This window comes from Anolis carolinensis, chromosome 3 (genome assembly GCF_035594765.1).
Source record: "Anolis carolinensis isolate JA03-04 chromosome 3, rAnoCar3.1.pri, whole genome shotgun sequence".
Taxonomy (NCBI): domain Eukaryota; kingdom Metazoa; phylum Chordata; class Lepidosauria; order Squamata; family Dactyloidae; genus Anolis; species Anolis carolinensis.
The window spans coordinates 187264137-187289082 of record NC_085843.1 but is presented as its reverse complement, the minus strand read 5'-3'; the positions used below and the strand labels follow the sequence as shown (position 1 = coordinate 187289082).

At 38.0% G+C, this 24946-nt stretch overlaps 1 long non-coding RNA gene across 4 annotated transcripts in view; it reads left to right on the top strand.

Annotated features, from left to right (window-relative positions):
• The first annotated feature begins 782 nt into the window (after nt 1-782).
• The window catches only part of LOC103280421 (uncharacterized), a 124034-nt gene continuing 99870 nt past the window's right edge, over nt 783-24946 (top strand). Inside the window, exons 1-2 of one of the 4 annotated variants that reach the window (XR_010004534.1) lie at nt 783-1065; nt 4564-4738. This is a non-coding gene — a long non-coding RNA (uncharacterized LOC103280421). The remainder of the gene's footprint in view (nt 1066-4563; nt 4739-24946) is intronic. The other 3 variants (XR_010004535.1, XR_507338.3, XR_507339.3) reach the window with 3 other exon arrangements.

The window sequence follows — 24946 nt, the reverse complement described above, 5'->3', positions numbered from 1 at the left end:
CATATAAGTATACTCATGTCCATTTACTAAAAAAGGTGCATTTGGCTATTGGCAGCAAAAGAAAGAAACAGGAGAAGAAAGGAGAGGGAGGGCAGGAAAGGGAGAGGAGGAAGAAAAGTTCAATTCTCAGAGATTGGGAGAGCTGAAGTCTGAGGGCCCTGAAAACCAGGCTGTGGCGCAGGCTGTTGAGCAGCTGCAATAAATCACTCTGACCATGAGGTCATGAGTTCGAGGCCAGATCGTGGCGGGGTGAGCACCCGTCAATTAAAAATAAAAAATAGCCCCTGCTCGTTGCTGACCTAGCAACCCGAAAGATAGTTGCATCTATCAAGTAGGAAATAAGGTACCACTTATAAAAGTGGGGAGGCAAGTTTAACTAATTTACGACCTGGAATGAGGAAGTGCCGTCAGAGTGGATGATGAAGCAGCTGCTCCCCCCTGTGGCCAGAATCGAACATCCCCTCAGGAGAAGGTTAAATTGCCTCTGCGTCTGTCTGTCTCTGTCTCTGTTTGATATGTTTATGGGCATTGAATGTTTGCCCTGTGTGTGTATAATGTGATCCGCCCTGAGTCCCCTTCGGGGTGAGAAGGGCGGAATATAAATACTGTAAATAAATAAATAAATAAATAAATAAATAAATAAATAAATAGATTCCGTTTTCTCTCAGGTTTACAGCCAAATAGAGGTCTCAAACCGAGAATTTTTGGGGGAAGGGTGTTGTGGACTGCTCTTCTGATTCTGAGGGAAAAGAAGGACAGGTGGATGAAGAAGCAGTACTTGGGGATTTGGGGCTGAGAAGAGGTGACAGATATATCACAAATCCCTACCTTTCAGGAATGTTGAAGGGAGAAAGAAGTGAGAAGGAGATCAGCTAGGCTAGCAGAGAAAATGCTGAGCAATCCTCAGAGACAGCTGTGTTGGGAAGCTCAAGGCTATAAATTAGCAGCAAAGTCAGGGGCCCAGTGCTGGCTGCAAATGGCCTACTTCGGGGGAGTTCCTGTTCCAAGCACCGTGTCTTTGTTCTAGCATTGGATCTTGCTGAAGGCTCTTGTCATTTGCAACTAGTAAGCCTGTTTCTCAAACACTTTAATTTCTGTCTGATGTGAAGACTTTTATTTTATGTTTGCTTGAAGACCATGCATTATCATCGAAATTGTACTTTCTGTTTCACTTATTGCATTATCTTTATGTTTATTTACTTTCACTTGTGTCTATGGCTCTTTCTGGCATAAGTGTGTGTGGCTACATTCCCTCCCATATCAAACCAGCATTGGCATGGGGAAGGTATGGACACTGCTCCCCTGCCCTCTCTGACTCCCTTTTCAATATTGAACAACATAAAATGAAGTACAGTAGAGTCTCACTTATCTGACATAAAGGGGCCAGCAGAACGTTGGATAAGCGAATATGTTGGATAATAAGGAGGGATTAAGGAGAAGCCTATTAAATATCAACTTAGGTTATGATTTTACAAATTAAGCACCAAAACATCATGTTATACAACACATTTGACAGAAAAAGTAGTTCAATATGCAGTAATGCTATGTAGTAATTACTATATTTATGAATTTAGCACCAAATATCATGATGTATTGAAAACATTGACTACAAAAATGCGTTGGATAATCCAGAACGTTGGATAAGCGAGTGTTGGATGAGTGAGACTCTACTGTAGTTACCAAGGCTGGAGACTTTAAAGTTCTCTGCTGCACTTGGAAATGACACAACAGGGCTTTCAAAGGAGAATTTCCCCCTCCTTTCTCGAATACTTCATTGCAACATTTCCAGGTGCAACAGGACCCTTTGAAGCCTCCAGCCTTGATAACTACCGTATATACTCGAGTATAAGCCAACCCGAATATAAGCTGAGGCACCTATTTTTACCACACAAAAAAAAAACAACAACAAAAAAACTGGGAAAACATTGACTCCAGTATAAGCCGAGAGTGGTAAATTTCAGAAATAAAAACGGATACAGTAAAGTCTCACTATCCAAGCTAAACGGGCCGGCAGAAGCTTGGATAAGCGAATATCTTGGATAATAAGGAGGGATTAAGGAAAAGCCTATTAAACATCAAATTAGGTTATGATTTTACAAATTAAGCACTAAAACATCATCTTATACAACAAATTTGACAGAAAAAGTAGTTCAATACGCAGTAATGTTATGTTGTAATTGCTGTATTTATGAATTTAGCACCAAAATATCATGATATATCGAAAACATTGACTACAAAAATGGCTTGGATTATCCAGAGGCTTGGATAAGTAAGACTCTATTGTACCAATAAAATTACATTAATTGAGGCATCAGTCAGTTAAATGTTTTTGAATATTTACATAAAGCTCTAATTTAAGATAAGATTGTCCAACTCTGATCCAATCATTATTCTCATCTTCTTCAATGTCAATGTGCTTATGTATCCTTTTAATAATAAGAGTAAAATAATACATGTAATAATAATAATAATAAATACAGGAAAATAATACATGTAGTAATAAATAGAGTAAAATAATAAATATAATAATAATAAGATCAGAGTGAAATAATAAATGTATTAATAATAATAATAATAATAATAATAATAATAAAAACAGAGGAAAATAAATGTAATAGTAGCAAGAATAATAGAGAAAAATAATAAATTTAATACCAATAATAATAGAGAAAAATAATAAATGTAGCATATATTCTTGAGTATAAGCTGACCCAAATATAAGCCAACCAGGACCCTCATCCAAGGGGGGCTTTTTCAGTTTTAAAAAAGGACTGAAAAACTAGGCTTATACTCGAGTATATACAGTACTTCATTTTATGTTGTTTAAAGGTAGAAAAGGGGGCGAGGGAGAGAGGATGGCATTGGCATCCCACCTCCATGGGCTGTTTGAATCCGCGGAGGTGGGATTGTTGTGGATACTACTCCTGAGAACGTGGATGCCGATCTCAGCAGCAGTCTCCACACCGCCCCAAACCTGTAAAGATCCGGGCATTACTGAAAGATCTGAATCTTTGCAAGTGTTTTTTGTAACCTAAAATAAAACTGGAAATCCAGATTTACTCTATTATGAACTGGATTATCCTGAGGTGTAGTTTGGATGCTCAGGCTAATCCGGAAAAAAACCCCACGGAATTTAGGCTTGTGTAGATGGGCCCTGAGACCATTGGTACAAACTGGGTTTAAATATATGTTTTGCTGTCTTGTAGCCGACTGTGGTAGGTAGATGGGCTTCACCACACCTGGCCATTACAAGAACTTTTTAATACTCTGTTTCCTCTAAAATAAGACATCCCCAGAAAATAAGACCTAGTAGAGGTTTTGCTGAATTGCTAAATATAAGGCCTCCCCTGAAAGTAAGACCTAGCAAAGTTTTTGTTTGGAAGCGTGCCCGCCAAACAGAACACCAGAGCATGCAGGATCGGTAAATGTAAGTACCATAGAATGTTGTACATGGAAATAATGGTAGTAGTAAGAAATTCTTGATAGGATCCACAGTTTGTCTGGTTATGCTGGTTTGTGATAACAACTACTGTACAGTATATAATAAATTTTCATTTTTTTTGTTCAACAATAAATGTGAATTCTTCTTCATGGAAAAATAAGACATCCCCTAAAATAAGACCTAGCGCATCTTTGGGAGCAAAAAATAATATAAGACACTGTCTTATTTTTGGGGAAACACGGTATCAAAAAAAGTGGGACCTCATATTTCTGATTTTCCTCTATTTTCCCCTTCCTTTTGTGTTGCATGTTTAGATTTTAAATCTCATGACAACAACTGTGTTTTGTTTATTGATTGATCTTTACATTGCTTGGGATCTGCCTATCTAGACCACAGAGTATAAATGCTTCTACTGAATATACCAAGATTGGAAACACAACTCTCTACCATTTTTATTTTATTTATTTATTTATTTATTTACATCACTTTTATCCCGCCTTTCTCACATGAGGGGACTCAAGGCGGCTTACAAATCTGGCAAAATTCAATGCTAGTAAACAACAGTACAGTATGATAAAACATAAAGCCATTAAACACAATTAAGCAATAACAATAAAACAATATATAAATATAGAACGCATAAAGTGCTTAAAATCATTCATCAGAAAAACCTTGCACATAAAACTTGAGAATGAGATGTTTCCTCGGCCACGACAAAAGATGAGTCGTGTTTTGAGTAACTCTGATGGAGTCACTTGTATTTTTTTTTGCCTTTTTCTCCATTTGATAGGGACAGGGCACCCTTCCCTACCATCGCCACCATGTGATGGGGGAAAGAGGCCAGCAATTGCTTGATGTGTAGGGTGAAGAGGTGCTTAGAGGTGCAGTTTTCCTTTAAACAAAACATGTGCTCATATTTTAAAGCAAATGTGGTTCACCTCTCCTTAATCAGTCAGCTGAGATGCGTTGATGCACATATCTAAGTCTGCTTGAAATCAGTGCTGGACTGTGGCAGAGAACTCCCAGAAGTGTAATTGTTTGCCTTCCAGCCAGTTGTGTTTCTGGTTTTTAAAAAGCGCTTCAGCATTAGGGATGTCCTGACCAATTTTCCTCATTTTCAGATCCCAATTTTAAGCCCTGCATGAGACTCTACAATAGTCTCACTTAACCAACATTTGCTTATCCAGTGTTCTGACTTATCCAACACAGTCTGCCTCCCACCTGGATCTACAGCTGATTCTCTAGGCAGCAAGGACTGAACTTTTTACAGATTTAATTTTCCACAGTGTTGTTACTGTAAGTTCATTTTATGCAATTCTATCTTTATTTGAAGTCAATTTGTTTGTAGCCAATGTTTTTGTAGTCAATGTTTTCAATATATTGCAATGTTTTGGTGCTAAATTTGTGAATACAGTAATTACTACATAATGTTATTGTGTACTGAACTGTTTTTTCTGTCGATTTGTTGTAAAACATGATGTTTTGGTGCTTACTGTATATACTTGAGTATAAGCCTAGTTTTTCAGCCCTTTTTTTAGGACAGAAAAAAACCTCCTCAGCTTATACTCAGGTGAGGGTCCTGGTGGGCTTATAGTCAGGTCGGCTTATACTCAAATATATATGGTATATTTATTATTTTTCTCTATTATTATTGGTATTGTTACATTTATTATTTTACTCTATTCATTATTATTACAGTAGAGTTTCACTTATCCAAGCCTCGCTTATCCAAGCTTCTGGATTATCCAAACCATTTTTGTAGTCAATGTTTTCAATATATCGTGATATTTTGGTGCTAAATTCATAAATACAGTAATTACAACTTAACATTACTGTGTATTGAACTACTTTTTTGTCAAATTTGTTATATAACATGATGATTTGGTGCTTAATTTGTAAAATCATAACCTAATTTGATGTTTAATAGACTTTTACTTAACCCCTCCTTATTATCCAAGATATTCACTTATCCAAGCTTCTGCCAGCCCATTTAGCTTGGATAAGTGAGACTCTACTGTATTACATTTATTATTTTACTCTATTATTGCTGTTACTTTTACATTTATTTTACTCTATTTTTATTATTATTAATACATTTATTATTTTACTCTATTATTAAAAGAATACATAAGCACATTTACATTGAAGAAGATGAAAATAATGATTTAATCAGAGTTGAACAGTCATATCTTAAATTACAATTTGATGTAAAGATTCAGAAACATTTAAACTACCGATGCTTCAATTAATGTAATATTATTGGTATCTCCGCTTATACTGGAGTCAATGTTTTCCCAGTTTTTTTGTGGTAAAATTAGGTGCCTCGGCTTATATTCGGACCGGCTTATACTTCAGTATATACAGTAATTTGTAAAATCATACATAACTTGATGTTTAATGGGCTTTTCCTTAATCCCTCCTTTTTATCCAACATTTTTGCTTATCCAACATTCTTCCAGCCTGTTTATGTTGGATAAGTGAGACTCTACTGTACTTTGATTGGTTGCATTGCATTATCTAGCTTGTTTTGGACTTTCTGGTGGGAAATTTTTAACATACTGTTTCTGGCTTGATGCACACTGCAGTGTGCACTGTGGGTTTTGTGGATATCCCACCCTCGAGCTGGCTTCAAACTGTATTATAATGTCTCTGTAGAACTACCTTCTCTCCTTAAAGCCCACATTTTTGACTTCAGATCATTTTTTCCCTCATGTCGAGTATGCTTTTGGGCTAGCTATCAACCTGTAAGTAGGGAGAGGGTTCTGGTTCAGATCCTAAATAGTTTACCACTCAGGGATTATTCAGCCGTCCATATGTTCTCACATACCACCAGATGTATCTTGCATTGACTGCGAAATGATTGATACTTTGTTATTGAAAATATTTTTTCACCTGGGATACAGTAAATAGAATATCTAATGACACTAGCAACGTATCAAAGAATAATATATAGACAGGATTCTTTGGAGCCTTGCATGGGATATCATTTGAAACAAGACCCAGCACCATCGAGATGTGAGTTTTGGCAACACATTGGTTAGTTTAAGAAATAATTTACCTATGTAAAATTTAGGGCCCCTGGTGGTGGTGCAGTGTGTTAAAGCACTGAGCTGCTGAACTTGCAGACCGAAAGGTCCCAGGTTCAAATCCCGAGAGCGGAATGAGCGCCTGCTGTTAGCTCCAGCTCCTGCCAACCTAGCAGTTCGAAAACATGCCAATGTGAGTAGATCAATAGGTACTGCTCTGGCAGGAAGGTAACGGCACTCCATGCAGTCATGCTGGCCACATGACCTTGGAGGTGTCTACGGACAATGCCGGCTCTTCGGCATAGAAATAGAGATGAGCACCAACCCCCAGAGTCGGTCACAACTGAACTTAACTTCAGGGGAAAACCTTTACCTTTTACCTTTAACCTATGTAAAAGTTTAATAGAATGGCCAAGCCATGTCTTCCCAATACAGAATGAATGGTTACATTCTAATCTATTTCAGAGTGGTAAGATCTATCCGGTTATTCACATCATGTGTCTGGAGCTGAGCCCTGGATTCAGCCAGTACAATAAACATATCTAGGAAATCACTCACTGTGGATGATGGCCTCACTGCATGAAAAAACAGGATTTAGTGAGGTCTTGAGCGATAGAGCCTCTGTTGTCTTCAGCCCAAGAGTGACACTTTGCAGAAGTGAGCAAAGGATGGTATATCAACTACTGATATATCAACCCAGCCATGGCCCATTCAGGCACCTTGCCTCTTTTTTATTCCAAAACTCGGTGTTGTGCATGACTTGTTTTAAAATGCTTACTACTTGTAAGACAGCTGTACATGCTAATGTGGGCAAGAGAAATAACAGACAGCTTTTAATAAAGTAATGCGACTGAGAAAACTGCTTAGTGAGAGCGACAATGTAGTCTTCTGGGAGATGAGTTCCTCATTGTGTAAGGATGTAAGGATTTCTTTGCTAGTTACCCAGATGAAGTATTTATGTTTGGCCACAAGGTGATGCTTTTGCTCTACTTCAAAAAGTTTGTGCGGAACTGACAGGACCCCCTTCAAAAAGCTATAGGAAGTTTCTGTATAATTCTTACCTTTACATGGCAGACTTTCTAGAATTTGCCATCTTGTGGCAAACAGATATGTATCAAGCAAAAAGGTCAGAATAAGCAAGCAATGGGCTATCCTGTATGGGAAGCGAGAGATAAAAAATCAAATAAAGGATCTGAGGAATTCTAAATTTCTAAACATCATTGTACTTCCTTTGTGCAAAACAGCTTAAATCCAAGTGATAATTTCAACTAAGGTAGACCCATTACATCAGTGGGATTTGTATAATGTGACCTTACCATCCAGCAATCGATTCAAGGATCCTACTTGAATGGGATTGACATAAATTTGTGGCTAGTACAACTTTGTGTTCTTTATGTTTGCTTATTTTGGTGTTATTAGAATGGTTTTCATTTTCGCTGTTAAAGCGCTGAGCTGCTGAACTTGCAGACCGAAAGGTTCCAGGTTCAAACCCCGGGAGCGGCATGAGTGGCCACTGTTAGCTCCAGCTTCTGCCAACCTAGCAGTTTGAAAACATGCCAATGTGAGTAGATCAATAGGTATTGCTCTGGCGGGAAGGTAACGACGCTCCATGCAGTCATGCTGGCTACATGACCTTGGAGGTGTCTACGGACAACGCCTGCTCTTCGGCTTAGAAATGGAGATGAGCACCAACCCCCAGAGTCAGACATGACTGGACTTAATGTCAAGGAAAACCTACCTTAACCTTACCTTTCATTTTAACTTTTATTATATAAATAGAAAACTGTTTCATTTGAGACATTGTGCCAGACTGAAGAAAGAATGTAAAGATATCTGAATTGACAAACTATCATTATGGCAGGTACACTACCTCCAAAGTCCATTGGAGTGAGAGGTGGGACAAGAGACACAAAACTGGAGCAAAATTAGAGCAACTGAAACTATGGTTTTCCTATTGATCGACCAACTGGTGTATTTGGGAAAAATCAATTAATAGGTTGAATTCCCAATAAGGATTTGGGCAAGCAGCTCATGGTCAAGATGACTTTTTCCAGATGAGATGAATGAGAAATAAATAAAATGTCACTTAAAATGCATGGAGCTTTGTAGGGGGCAAAAATATGCCCCCCAATGTCAAATCCACCTTGGGTTCCATAAACCCTCTTGGGAGATAAAGAAGGCAAAATAAATAAAATAGAAATGGATAAGAATGGGATTATCGATACCAGTAGTAGTCACAATTGTGGTCTGTGGATTGGTACCATTTTGTGAGCTACCTGTCACCAGTCCCAAATGTCCAGGAAAGAAAGAAACAATTGTAGCCAATGGGCACAAATATGAAACAGATCTTTACCATTTTGAAACAAACAGCTGGTTTCCCATATCTGATAGCTTAGGAAACAACTGGTCTAGACTTCCCAGAAAAATGTTGGAGTCATGCAGAAAAACACAGTATGCACCGCAGAAGCACTAGAAAAAGCAAAATACAAGTTAAGGAATTACACTATGTAACAAAATTTGAGAGATTTTCTGTTACTGTTTTGAAAGTGTGATTTCCTGTTTAATTGGGTGGCATTTACTTTGAAAGTAGTTGTTATACTCCAGGAACTTCGATTTTGTGGCTGTCACAAATTGTGTTGAATTGGCTGAGACTCTATGAGATAGTCTTAGAAAAATTATAGCAAAATGTTTTGCCAAAAACTTTTTAAAAATAATTTTTTTCAATTTAATAACCTTTTCCCATTTTTTATATAATAGAACCAATTAGGAAATGACATTTATGACCTAGGATCAAAAATCATGTTACATACAATTGTGTCTAATGTAGCACAAATCCTATGTAAAATCTTACTACGTATTTTTGACATATTGAAATCTGCAATATATACAGAAAGTCTTTACTTGTTATTAGTTAAGGGCCTAAAAACAAAAATGATGACATCAGTTTTGACTGTATGCAATTGTGCTTCTGGTTGTCTTTTTTTAAAAACAGTAGAAAAGAGCAATGAGATAACTGGCAAAATTGAATACTTTTTGAAAAGTACTCTACTTTGACTTTTACAGTTTTAAAAGGACAGTGAAGGGTGGCATATTTACGAAAGAGATTTATACAAACTTTATTGCTATGTATTGGATAGAGGGAGGATTTTCTCTGTCCTTTTAGACTCCTAAATAGACTGGCAATAGTGTCAAATCAAGGCATTTAAAACCCTACACATTTGCCTGGTTAATGTAAACATTCACCAACACCGATTGTTAACCAATTTAGATATCCTTAAAAAGGACTTGATATATTTATTAGTAAGTCTATCATTCGTTGCTAACTATTAACAGCGTTTTACTGTTCAAAGGCATTATGACTCTCACGGCCTTCCAATGCCACACAGAGAAGTTGACTTTCCTGCCAAGGCAACTTTCCTCATTCCCTTGTGCCATGCTGAATACCCTTGAATAGGCTGCCCTTGATGTGACATATCTATTGCTTCCAGTACAGTGTATTTGTCTGCTTCTGTTGTTCTTATCATCTGCAAACTGCACACAGAACTGAAATTGCAGAAAATCAGTTTAAAGGCTACGGAATATTTCTTTGCAAATACAATGTACATACCAGGTAGGTGCGGAAGTGATCATTGTGAGCACTTCACATACCCAATCCATTTTAAATTAGTTCTTTATCTTGTGCTGCAGTAAGTATTTAAAATATAGCTAGCTACTCTTGAAGGATAACTTTAACTTTGAAGAATAATATAAAATATGCTTTAAGACGGATTAAATGATCCATCCATCCATACACATAAAATGAGCATTGTGCAAAACAAAAAAAGCAATGTTCTTTTAAAATTGTTAAAAAATTATTCTGTCCATGTAAGTGTTACTGCACAGTTTTAGTATTTCATTTTTAAATAGGCATGATGATGATATAGTGCAAATCAGGAGCTGAATCACACCTGCATAAACTGCATTATTAACCTGTTATTTCCAAACAATGCTGGAATTGTTTGAGTCTAAAATAAAGCAGAGCTTGGAAAAATTATTTTTTGATTTCTTTTTTTATTAGAGTTACACATTTGGTAGATGAGGGGAATGCTGTGGATATACTTACTTAATTACTTACTTACTTAGGCGATCCCTCGTAGTTCGAGGATGATTGTCTTCCATCTTGGGGGTGTGTCCGTAGATGGCTGAAGAGACCTATTCTTGATCTGCATGTTCTCCCGCAGTGAGGACATCGGTTTTCAGGTGGAAGGCGGTCCCGGTTGGGGTTGGCTTGACGCTCCTTCCTCTTGGCACGTTTCTCCCTTAAGGCCTCCATTCGTGCCTCTTGGAACTCCGCAGCACTGCTGGTCACAGCTGACCTCCAATTAGAGAGCTCAAGGGCCAGGGATTCCCAGTTCTCAATGTCTATGCTTTAAAGGTTGGCTTTAAGCCCATCTTTAAATCTCTTTTCCTGACCACCATATCTCGATTTCAGTGAGCGCTGTGACAAGATTACCCAGGACATTCTAATAAAGGCACTAGTAATATGTGGGCTAGAAAATGCTACTGTTAGGTGGCTTGGGAATTGGTTGACTGACTAAACCCAAAGGGTGCTTACCAATGACTTCTCCTCATCCTGGAGAAAAGTGATTTGTGGGGTGCCACAGGGTTCTTTCACAGGTCCAGTGATGTTCAACATCTTTACAATGGAATAATATGCACATTTATCAAATTTGTAGATGTCAAATAGCTCATATCCCAGAGGATAGGATCAGATTCTAAAATGACCTTAACAAATTAGGGAGCTGGGCTAAAACTAACTAAATACATTTCAACAGGGAAAAATATACAGTACTTGATTTAGGCAATAAAAATGAAATGCACAGGTATAGGGTGGGTGAGACCTAGATTGAAAACAATACATGTGAAACGGATCTAGGAGTTTTAGTATGTATTTGTATTTTTGCTTACGAAAGTTTGTATAAATCTTTCGTAAATATGCCACCCTTATTGCATTGAATGGCTGCCATTTATATTGTGAGCCGCCCTGAGTCCCCAAGGGGAGATGGGACAGGGTATAAATAAAGTTGATTTGACATAGTAGACCATAAGATGAACATGATGAACAATAGGGACGTAGTGCTTAGATTGAGGAACGTTCCAGTCTATTCTCACCTTGAACACTATGTCCAATGTTGGCATCACAATTCAAGAAGAACATTGAATCATAGAATCATAGAGTTGGAAGAGACCACAAGTGTCATCCAGTCCAACACCCTGCCAGGCAGGAAAACCACAACAGATGGCCATCCAGCTTGCACTGAAAAACTCTAGAGAAGGAGATTGCATCATATTCTGAGACAGCATATCCCACTGCCAAACAACTCTTACAATTAAGAATTAGGTAGATGTAGATCCCTGGCTTATGATAAGTAGCCTTTTCTGACTGATTTTATGACTTGTTTTTGATTGTTATTATTTGTTTTTATTGCTTTGTTTTATTATTGTGGACTGGGCTTGGCCCCATGTAAGCCACTCCGAGTCCCTTCGGGGAGATGGAGCGGGGTATAAAGATAAAATTATTATTATTATTATTTCTTTCTTTACACTTAAAGAAGAAAAGTATTTTGAAATAGAATGGAAAGCTTCTACACTAACTATAACCAGCTTTCAGATTTTTTCAACTGCGTGGACACACATATCTTGGGCCATCCTAGAACTTTGACTATCATCTATAGATTTTGTATGCATAGATTCAACTATCCACAATGAGAATTTTTTTAAATTCTAAAGGCAAACCATGATTTCCCCCCATTTTATATACTATGCCTTTGTACATAATGAGACCTCAGCATCCATGGCTATTGCTATCCACGGGCATTCTGGAACAAAACCCCAGCAGATACTGAGACCCGACTGTATTCACCCATATGTTCACATTGTAGGTAGAGATAACCAAAACCTGATTTCCTTTCTCATGTAGAAGAAAGTTCAAACAAGATGTATTTACCTTTCTTGGAGTTAAAGATAACACTGTTATTATTTCATCAGGACAAAGGGGGCAGCAAAACACTGTGATAAAGTGTGCCTTCTATTCAGAAGATCTGAATTGAGTTACTCAGTACCTGAATCCAGTGCATCTGATAAGCTTTCAGCTCCTGAGATGGTGGTAGTTGCTTTTACACATTTATTACTCACTAGTAAGTGAAGGGAGTATGTGGCAATGGCCCATGTGAAATGCCATTTTGTGATTCCATCTTTTGCATATGACAGGTGAGATATGGAAGTGTGAGACTGATGGACCACAAGCTGGCACATATCTGAAATTTTAGCTTTTCTTTTGTTTGCACAGTGCTTTGTATTTCCATAAAGCACATGCGCACATTTAGAGGCCACAATCCATACATGGGAAATGTATGCAGTTATGCTTATGAGATCCATCTTTAGATTTTAGACTCCATATAAACTTCTCCAAATATAATCTTTCCCACATAATGAGCTTTATGTTTCTTTCTTTGTTAGGCTTAAACAAGGAACAGTAATATGTGAGCTTTAGTATGTTCAAACCTGGAAATGTTTTAAGAAAGCACATAACCTCTGAAGTTTTAAAGGAGTGTAGAATAAGCAGTTTACATATGAAAAGCCAAATAATTAAATTATTTGCGAATCTTGAGTTTGACTGGAGGCTACTTATGAGGAGCAATGTTTCTCAAGCTATCTGATGTAAGGAACCAACATTTCTCCCTCCTCGGTTTGCTCTTTGGTTACAGTTTTTCTTTCTTTCATGGAAACCTTCCAGGGACCTGCAGCGAATGGCTTGTGGACTAGCACAGGTTTGTGGGCCACGACTTTGAATATTACTCATGCACATACCAAACCACTGTTGTAAGAATGAGATGTGTAAAGTCCTTTTCATTTTATTATTATTTCCATATAATAGGCATACAAAACATTAAAGATTAAATGGGAGGACAGCCTTTCAAGTCCCATAATCTTAAATTTTGATACATCACTGTCCAAGTCTTTAATTAAAAGAAGATTGCTATAGGCACATATTCTTTCAAAAATTATACTGTCATTTTATATCTATTCAAAATGTCAGGCTTTCTATGATAAAAAGACATAAAGGAATCTGGTTGCGCTTTTGAGGCTAACCAGAAAGAGAAAAAAAAATCTAGTATATGTTTTTATGGACTCAGTCCACTTCATCAATTTTTGTATTAGAACAGACTAACATGGTTATCTCTTTGGAGACCTTTTACAATCTAAGAAAAGATCAAAGAACCACATGGCAAAAACAGGGTGATAGTGACTGGACTGTGGTGTTATATCTGTGTTCCATCAAAAATAAATGAAAGATACATGGAAATACCTTGTGGAAAAGCATCTCAGAAAGCCCAGTTTTTAAACTGTATAAGTAATTAAAGCAAAGTATGCCTAGTGGCATAAAATAGGGTTATGGGAGAAATTTGCTAAGTCTACATGTTGATATGAAGTTGCAAAACTCAAGCTGGCTGAATCTATATGTGAATTGAAACACGCTTCTGCACTGAAATCTACACTCTTCAGAATTTTGTAATCTGGTTCACAACAGCCAAAATACAAATAGATATGTATCTTAAAGGGAAAATGCACTACAAAACTGTGTAGAATAGAGAAAGAATTCCATTTCAAATTATTATATCAGAGAAAAATAGCTGCAAAAGATGTATCAAGTTTGGTTTAGGCATTTCTCTTTGGAATTACTGACTCTTGAAAGCATTGTCATTATGTAAAATAATCTACCTGTGTATTTCACTCTATATGTGCTGTTCTTTTGTTGGTTTGCATTGAAAGGTTCAAATCAAACAATATTTTCTTTTAGTTTAATATTTGAACATTTTATTCCTATTAAGCCCCATAGAACTCTCACATGTAGTGTTTACCTGAACATTTCTGTTTAGGTCCCAATAAGCTATAGACAGGACATTTTACTAAATGGTTTGACGGCCTTCTGTTAGACTTATTATTGGTTATAAGCATATCTTGCATCAGAGATACCCAGCTTAGATGTTCCTTGATTTTTCAGAGGCAATGATAGAACATAAGAGGCTTTAGGACTTTATGTTTATTTAGGACTGAGTCCCTTCCAGGAGATAGGGTAGGTTATACATAAAGATTATTATTATTATTATTATTATTATTATTATTATTATTATTATTATTATTTATTAGGCCAGAGCATTCCAAACAATGTTGTGACACATTATTGTGTTGGCTGCAGTCTGTAGGTGTGTCATGCAAATCTAACAAGAAACCTCTGAGTGTATGACAAATATGCAATTCAAAATATAACTGAAAGGTTTTCATGAGATATTTTATGTCCAAAACATTTTGGTGCCTGTATCTCTTATAAGGGGTTGGTTTAACCTCCGGTTTGCTAGTAAAACTGAATAACTGTGTTGTGAAACGATGCCTGTCTAAAAGGTATGTCATGAACACAAAATATTTGGAAAGCTCTGCTTTATACACTAAGAATATGCTTTTAAGCACAGCCTCAGGAGCAAAGAAATACTATGAACAGTGCTACATCCACTGAAGCTAGTCTAGGTTTGATGTGTTTGAAACATACGTAAAGAAAAGGGTGGTCTAAACTGCTGTCTCTTTTCTGTCACATACAGGAAGCCCCCATATCTCCTCTCTACTACATTTAGATACATTTCAGTTTATTTTATCCACAGCTGACCAATCGTGTCACTACGCCGAACAAACAGATCTTTGGTTGGGAGGCACTTGTTAGGTGCTTTCTTTTAAAACAAAACCTTAGTGGCTCTTTTTGAAGCAAAGTATTACTAGCAAGCTTTTGTCCTCATAATGTGGCTGAGAGGGTGAGTGTCTATTCCAGATGCTTTTGGATGAAGCTAATCCTCTGGATCCATGTCATTCTAGTCTGAAATTGTTAATATCAGGGACTAAATTCTATCAGTGCCCCTACTAAGGCACTGTGGCAAAGTGTGTTAAAGTGTGGAGCTGCTGAACTTGCAGACCGAAAGGTCGCAGGTTCAAATCCTGGGAGCGGAGTGAGCGCCTGCTGTTAGCTCCAGCTCCTGCCAACCTAGCAGTTCGAAAACATGCCAATGTGAGTAGATCAATAGGTACCACTCCGGCGGGAAGGTAAGGGTGCTCCATGCAGTCATGCTGGCCACATGACCTTGGAGGGGTCTATGGACAATGCAGGCTCTTCGGCTTAGAAATGGAGATGAGCACCAACCCCCAGAGTCAGATATGACTGGATTTAACATCAGGGGAAACCTTTACCTTTACCTACTGAGCATCTGTTCCAGATTCTATCTCACAGAATGACTGGATAGAACTGTTTCCATACAGCCGTTTCTAATCCAGATCAGAATGTGGATTAAAGAGATCCAGTTCAACTCCTGAGAGTCTCCACAGGCACCCTGGGAACCGCAGAGAAGCTCCCACTGAGTCCATAAGACTTTTTTTCATGCTGAAGCAATCTAATAAAGACAGTTTTTCTTACTCCGTTGGAAGAAATGCGCTGAACAGAATCAGCTATGTGGTTTCTTCCAGTTCTAAGAGCCTATGACTAAAGGCAAGGCAAAACAAAAAAGGAAAGTGATTTCCTCGTGAGGAGAGGGAAGGTTCACTTTCCTGAGAGCAGCGCATCAGTTTCTGCACCCAGATATTCCAGCGGGGGGTGCTGTTTACATGAGCACTGTGCATGTTGCTTCTGAATTCGTGTCTGCAGTGGCCACACACTAGTCAAGTACAGAGCATTGTAGTGCTGATTTTGGACTTTCTGGTGAGTTTTTTTTAATGCGCTGTATTGGGCTAAAAGTGTGTTACAGCATGCATTGGAGGTGTGAGATTTCTGGACACTTTCCACTTCCTTCCAGATTTTCAGGCCAGTGCAAACTGTGGCCTATGCATCTTACAAGAACAGGATACATTCAGTACCAGCTGCAGTGCTCTAGAGCTTTCTCCCAAGAAAGGCTCATATCTTTCTTCTCTGGTATCTAACCTTCCTTTTCTTTATATTTTTCTAATTTACTACAGTCAATATGATTTTATATTATATGAGGGATGAAAATCATATAGCCCTCTAAAAGTTTTCAGACTGTAGCTCCCATCAGCCGTAGCCCAGCATTATCAATAGTGATCGATCTTTGGATTTGCAAACAATATCTGAAGAACGGCACGATTCTGCCTCTTGGATTCCCTTTGTTTACTTTTTATGCTGCTTGTATGTAATTGTTTAACATTTGATTGTTTTAGGATTAGCTGCTGCCTCATTACATTATTTTATTACAACTATTAATTGATTAGATGACTAAAGATGCATTGATTTGTTGGATATGTTTTAATTTTTGTATAAAATTGTGCAGTCGTGAAAATAATTGTTGTCATATTTGGGAAATATCAATAATGATGGTGCTCTTCAAGGTCTGAACTCTTGGTGCTCCCGCCACACTTTTTGGAGTCAGATAGTATCTTGGAGTCTGCAAACACAGCTGTTAATAGGTCCATTATCTCCATATCTCTCAAATCTACTTTTCCCTTTTAAATATCCTAGTCATATGATTGGTGGGCCAAAGGGAATGTATACCCAGTGGATTTTTTTTGTAATTGTGAGCATTTCCTCTCAGAAGAACCTGACCTTATTACCATCCTGCTGCATGTGTAATAGAATTTGCATTAACCATATTACACTCCCAGCAAGCAGCCAAGACACCAGGATACAGCTTATTCATGTCCTCTGGCATTATGCCATTGTCTTAAAAATGTCTGTCAAGTCTTACTTATAGATAAACCTCATCTAATATTCCAAATGTACATCTGCACACTATTGGGTATTGATTTACCAAGATTACCTTCTCATCTGATCATAAATTTAATTCTATTGGACAATTGCGGCTTCAACAGTTCAGTTTTGATAATAAATCTTTTGTACCAAGGAGTAAAACCAGGATTTTTGTATTTTCATATTTCATATTACTAGGCATTCAGGTTTTTGCTGTAAAAATACTTACTGCAATGCCCTACTCTACACATTGGAATATAGACATGATTTTCTTTAAAGCCTAGTGGAATTCCATACTAAAAAAATTATCATCATTCACCTATTTGCTTTTATTGTTCTTCATTTTCTTTCAAGACTAGAATCATTACAAGCGATCTTATAGTATTTTGCTCCAGCATTTGCCAAGAAATCCATGCTCTTGATTGAAACACGAGTAGCTGGACAAGTACAAATTACATTGTGGTCCACTTAATTCTTGCCTTTACATGAACATCTAAAACCACAAGGAGGTACCCTGGAAGAGTCCACAAACCTCCAAGAAGATGTGTGAGGATAGCAGGGAATTCCCTTTTGAGGAGAATAGAAGCAACGGGTTGCAGACATAACAGAATGACTCAAGAAATTTGCTGCCTCCTTGGAGCAAAAATCTGAGATATGATAGAGAGGTTGACAAGTCTTGTCAAGCACACAAGCCATTACCCCTTCCTCTGAGTCCATGTGTGAACCAATGACACTTTCAGAGATCACACAGGATTACAAGGCTATGGGTAGGAAGATGAAGAACTTTGATTGCCAAGGTGTCATTTTGTCTCTCCTACCAATTCAAGAATGTGGCCAAGGAAGGGAAAGATGGATAATAGAAGTGAATAATTGGCTTTGTAGATGGTACTGGCAGGAACAGTTTGGCCTTTTGGAGCATGGTCTTGGACAGGGGTGAGGAACCTGTGGCCTTAAGGACACATGTGCCCTTCTAAGTCCTTAAGCGCAGCTTTTTTTGACTGAATTCAAATTTTTACAGAATAAATCCTTTTATTTTTATTAATACATTTTTGTCTTTTATATTTATATTTCATCTTTTAAAATTAATGGATTTAAAATACAAAAGAATAAAATAAATTTCAACAAAATAATCCTCCCAGCTTGACCAACACAATTAGAACACGAATAAGCCATAAGGACTAAATTGATAGCTGCTATGCTCATAATTTAGGACATATTCACACAGGTTTATTTTTGGCAGCAATGATGCTGTTTAGCAGTTTTGCCACAGAGCCTGTCAGCTCCCATCAACCCTGGAGAAGTACTTCTGAGGTGGCTTCTTAGTGAAACTGCCAAAAACCCCTTCCACCCCTGAAAAATAGCTGGTGGTGAAAGACAGGAGGCATCTCGTCTTCCCATAGAGATTGTTCTGTCACGCACTGGGCCTGTAACTATTGTCTTTGCATAGGACTTATACTTTATGCCCAGCGGGAAGCCAGGGCACCTCAAAAGAGAGGTTGTTGAGGATTTTCCTGAACAAGGATAGTCCTTTGGGTCTTTAATAAGATAACAAAGTCTTTATTGATGAACAAATAATAAATCTTCAAGGAGTCAAATAACACTTCAAAGTTCCCTTAATAAACTGTTGGCCCTTTCAGTCTTGTCCCCAGGGGACAGGCAATTGGCTTTGGATAACTGTGAAAACCCTCTTATAACATCTCCCAGGCTGTCTATCAATATGGGCCTAGCTGATGTGGGACCCACTAGAGATTCCAAATGCGTCTGGGTATCGAGTGGACCTACCAGCCAAGGCTTGCAGATGTTTCAGCTGGGGTTCTGTGGATCTGTGATGCTGTTCTCTCTTTGAATCCTTAGAAACTTAGGGCTGTTTCCCTCAGGAGCTGTGAGGCTGAGAGGCTGTAAGCTCTCAGCCAGAGCTTTTGGGCCTTTTCCCCTGGAGTTTCTGTTTCTGTTTCCTCAGATGTTCTATATTCCCGGATGTTCTTGAGATATGAAGCTTTTCTACGGGACGAGCTGGTCTACGTCCTATAGCTTAGCTTTCTAAGTGAGACTAACTTATAAAATGGCTACTTCCCTCCCAGAGCCCTGAACAAGGGGTGGAACCAAACTTGATGATTGACAGGTGGCCTGTCCTATGGTTGCAAACATTAGCAGAAAGAAAATAAAGTTGGAGCTTCTGGTACAGCCATACCAGCACAGAGATCAATGGGTTGAATTGGCTACCTGACACTTCCCCCCATGTGATGAGGTGGTGGGAAGCCAGGATGGTGTGGGGTGTGGAGTGACAGGTCCCCATGCTCCCTGGGCAGGCACTGCCACAACCGCTGCCATCCGCGGTGATTCCAGTGCGGCGTGTGAGGAGGTCCTTAGTTCTAACTTCCCCTGCCTGTCTGGTGCCACTACCGAATGAAACTGGTTGCTGAGTGTTTGTTGGGGTTGAGTATGCTCCCCACGCAAACCTTTGATAATGGTGCATTGTGCCCATAAGCTTTACCAGCTCTTGATTTCTGTTTGAAGTGAAATTTGTCAATAGTTGCACAGTTCGACAGTATTTTTTAGATTTTCACTGTTTAGCAGCTCATGTCAACAATGTCCTGCCTCATGTACGGAGGAGGAGTTGTTTAAAGACAATGCGGTTGCTATTGCCCGCTTTTGGTCTAAAACTATTTAGTTGCTTGTGATTTTCTTGTATTTGTTATGCAATGCTTTTGACACAAAATAAATAAATAAACCATGTCAAAGAAAACCAAGAGATTGGGAATTGCGATAAGGTAAAGGTAAAGGTTTCCCCTGACGTTAAGTCCAGTCATGTCTGACTCTGGGGGTTGGTGCTCATCTCCATTTTTAAGCCGAAGAGCCGGCGTTGTCCGTAGACACCTCCAAGGTCATGTGGCCGGCATGACTGCATGGAGCTCCGTTACCTTCCCGCTGGAGCGGTACCTATTGATCTACTCACATTTGCATGTTTTCTAACCTCTAGGTTGGTAGGAGCTGGAGCTAACAGCGGCCGCTCACGCCGCTCCCGAAGTTTGAACCTGGGACCTTTTGGTCTCTAGCTCAGTGCTTTAACGCACGTTGCCAGCAGGGCTCCTGGGAATTGCGATATTATATATTTTTTCTGTTAAAGATAAGAGGAGTTGCGTGTTTTGTGATACTGCAATATTATCAACATTGAAGACATTCAGTCTTCATCAGCATTATAACACTCATAAAGACAATAAATAATTTAGAGGGAGAGGCATGAAAAGTTGTATGGCAGAAATTAAAAGATTAGCAAAAGCAAAGGCAGCTACAATATCTGGAAATCATATCACTGAAACAATTCATAAAGTAGCTCACATGCTTGAGAAAAAAGAGAAGCCAATCAGCGAAGAAGAAATTGTGAAAGAATGTATTAAAGCTGTAGGATGTTCAGACCCTGTTAATGTTTCAAAGTACACCCAACTGCTTATTTCAAGGAGAATCATAACAGATGGGTAGCATGAATTAACCTTCAATTCAACAGAACAACTTCCTGTAATGTCTCAAAAGGAAAATATATATTATTCAATCACTTTGGATGAATCAACTGATACTACTGAATCAGAGCAGATTTTTTAGATTTCGTTTGAGTCACAACAAAATATTTTTTGATACAAAGAGTTACTCGTTTTGTGCACTCTTACAAACAGAATACAGAGAATAGATATCTTCAACAACTTTCACAAAAACTTCAATCCAACTTGGTAAATTTCGTGAGTATATGTAGAAATTCCATGACAGAAAACATGAAAAGTTTAAACATGTGGAAAAAAAATCTAAGCATTTAGAAAACAAGGTATATTTTTTCAAAACACTTCCTTGAAAGGAACTTTTGGATAAACATTTCCCCCACTTACCAAAGGTCATTGATGAGCAAGTTGATATATGCGAATCATTTGAAGAATACTCGTTATAGATCTGTTAATAGGAGAATACAATGAAAGGTTCACTGACTTTGAGAATCATGACATCATATTCAAATTAACATTTCAGCCTCACCTAGTTGATATCATCAAGATACCTAAAGAACGACAGGTGGAATTGACTGAACTCTCAGTAGATGACATTTTGAAGTCAATGTTTGATGCTAAAAAAGATCCAATTGAAAAATGGGGAAATGTGGTAATATATCTATGTCTTTGTCAACATACCTAAAAAATGTTCATGTTTTTCCACCACTTATGCTGTGAATCTACATTCTCCTTCCTAACCCAAATCACAAAACTTTAAGGTCACAAATAAGATACCTAGAGGATTAGCTGAAACTATGGACCTCCATGCTGCAACCAAATAGTCAAATACTTTACAACAAAAGGCAGACATAACAAAGCCATAAAAAGGTTAGCGAACTTTAAGATTAACTAATATTGGTCACTTTTTGAAATCATTAAGTACATAGTCATCATCACAGATGATTACTCGTGATTGCGTATGCTTGTTTTCCAAAGGTAGAATCTTGGTGGTGAGTCCATAAAACTGCAGAGACCTATTCTGGATCCTCATGGTCATTCACAATGAGGACATAGATTTCCAGGTGGAAGGTGGTTCTGACAAGGGCTGGCTTGATACGCCTTCCTCTTTTCTCTCTTTAGTTCCTCTACAAAATCCATAGCTTTGTTGGTATCAGCCCAACTCCAGTTATAATGCTTGAGGCCAGGGCTTCCCAGTTCTCTGTGTTTATTCCACATATTTAAGGTTAGTTTTAAGCTCATCTTTAAATCTCTTTTGCTGTCCACTGACATTCTGTTTTCTCTTCTTAAGCTGAGACTAAAGTAACTGGGATCAGATGGTTCATCTGAGCCTCCAAAAGAGCACAGCCCAATTACGCTGGACAATTTGAACATACTATTATACATTTTTCCAAGTCATGAGGCAACATATTATTTGAGCGAAGGATTTATAGATGATTTTCAGATTCTGTTTCAGAGAATCTGAAAACTTTATTTTTCTAGAAATTCATGATCATAATTGGTCTTGAGGATGTTGTTAAGAGGAAGATTAGTAACCAATTGGATGAACGTAGATGAATTTGCACCTGCCTTTTCCATCTAGTTCCTCATTTGAGGCTGTCACTTTTGTATGTTGTTCTTAAGAAGGCATCTGGTGAATATAGGTTTGTTTTTGTTTTTTCAGAAAAGGGAATTAGTTTATGACACCATTCCTGCAGAACTTTGCGTAGTGCACTATGTGTCCTTTGCTGCAGTACTGTAGTAGGACACAGGAATAGAGTTGATGCAGAGTTGGTGAAATATGATATTAAACCTGCATTTTCCTTTTCCCGGATAATTTTTAGTTGTTATATTTTTATTTTGAAAATACATTTTTATAGAGTGGGTTCTTTCTATGAGATGTTTTGTGATAGTCTCTTAAGATGCTTGGTAATATTCTCTTACCTTGCATCTTTGCATTTTCAAAAACCTTCCTCAGCTGAGTCCACAGTTGGTATATTAACAAAGTGCATAGCAATTTTTGTGTCTTGTCACGAGAGAAAAGAGTCTGGAGCAACTTTACACAATCAAGTTCTGCAGAAAAACCTTGGAAAACCTGGTTCTGAAATATTGTAGTTGTTGAAGACAGATTATAAAGATGCTGTTTGGTTTCCAGCCCACATCTTCAGGTGGCACAAGGCATTCAGGGACAGAAAAGGATGAACAGTGCACAGGGCATCCTTCAACTTCATTTTTGAGTATGAGCCTATAATAAAAATAGAGTTCAGAGTGGTATAGTTACTAGCCACCTCAATCAAGGAAGGCCTGAAAGAGCAAATCAAGAGTGAAATCCATGCTCATCATTTTTGAAGTGAGTTGTTCACAAGGTGTTTGTGCCACCTGGACAGACTGTAAATCAAACTTTTTACCTAGAGATACTCAACCACTTGAGAAACAAAGTTGTGCACATGCACCATGAAATTGCAAACACGTGGGCTCAAAATAATACATTCCCACCCACCATACATCTCTGACTTGGTTCTGTGGGATTTATTTCCCAAGGCTCAAAACCAACCTTGAAGGACATGATTTCGGGACAGTTGAAAATGTCTAGGCAGCTGCAACGAGGGCTCTGAACAACATATCAAGTGGCACATTGCTGGAATCAATCACAAAGAGCTTATTTTGAAATGATAGACAGTAATTGTGTGTATGTTGAATATTTTTTTAAAAAAATCTTATTTCTCTTAGAACAGACCTATATTAATATAAGTATTCATTATTCCTATATGTATGATTTGTGCACACACTCCAGATTTGGGGTCTTTCTTTGATCATGAGTTTCAAATAGGCAAGGAAATGTTTTGCTTTGATCAACTCTTTCTTCTCTTAAACATTACTTTTCAAACACTTGTAAAACTGCAGTGTTAAAGCATCAATAAAAATAATTGAAATACCATCATAAAACATACCAAATACAATTTATAAAATGTATGTGATTCTAATTAAAGCATTATAAAATATATAGATTTCAATTTCTGTTTAATGTGTGTTTTGATTTGAAGAAGACCTTCTGTTTGTCCTCCCAGAGCATTTAACAGGAAGGAGTAATCTTCCTAGTTCATTCTTTATTACAAGTTTTTTCCCCCCAAGTAATGAAGACAAGAATAACTATGCTTGTCATTCTCTACACTTTGATTAATTTGAGTTTTTCCTACCCCACTTCTTGGAGTGTGCCTGAACAAAGAGTTTGCTGCAACAAAATAGGACTCCTCTACATATTCCAAAAACAGGCATCCTACAAATTCCAGGCTGACTCAGTGCATGTCCAGGTCCATCAGTTGGAATTTCCTACTCTGGGATTTCTTTGGTGTCCATTTATTTTCAAATATGCATAAAATCGACACAAATACAAAACAAAATGACCAAAATGGACAGAGCAGTCTAGCTTTGAAATGCTCGATGTGAAACTAGCTGTGGTTTTTCAATACTGAGCAAATTCCGGATGGACTGTCACTAGCATAAATGTAACAAACTTATGTAAAACATGTGCATGTGTGTTAAGGATCAAGGATGAGAACTTGGGAAAGGTCATCAGATACTCTTGAATGCTGACACAATGCTGACGCAAAAACCACACAAGTTGCACCCATTCCAACAATGGGCAGTCAAATATATTTTACTAGCTGTGCCCGGCCACGCGTTGCTGTGGCGAAGTATGGTGGTATGGGAAATAAAGTATTGAGGAATTGGTGGTAGTTAAGGTAAAGGGTAAAGGTTTTCTCCTGACATTTAAGTCCAGTTGTATCCGACTGCTCACTGAAGTGGATTATATGGCAGTGTGGAGTCAAGATAATCCAGTTCAAAGCTGATAATATAAGATTATAAATGGGTAATATAGCTGTGTGGAAGGGCCTTGATTCTACACTGCCATATAATCCAGTTCAAATCTGATAATCTGTATTTTATAGGCCTAAGTGAGGTCTAACTCTGCCTGTCCCCTGGACTGAGTGGGTTGCTAGGAGACCAAGTGGGCGGAGCTTAGCCTTTTAACTGGCAGCAATTGGATAAAAAAAATTATTGCTCTAATTAGGACTTTATTTTTCTTTTTTTGTTGTTGTGTGAACGTAGAGGCATGGATGAGGGGTTGTGCTGCCAAGTTTAGTATTTCTGGGATGTGTAGTTTTGTTTTGGCCTAGGCCGAAATTTCATTACCCTTTTATATATATAGATGTCACAGTTTCATTGGAAC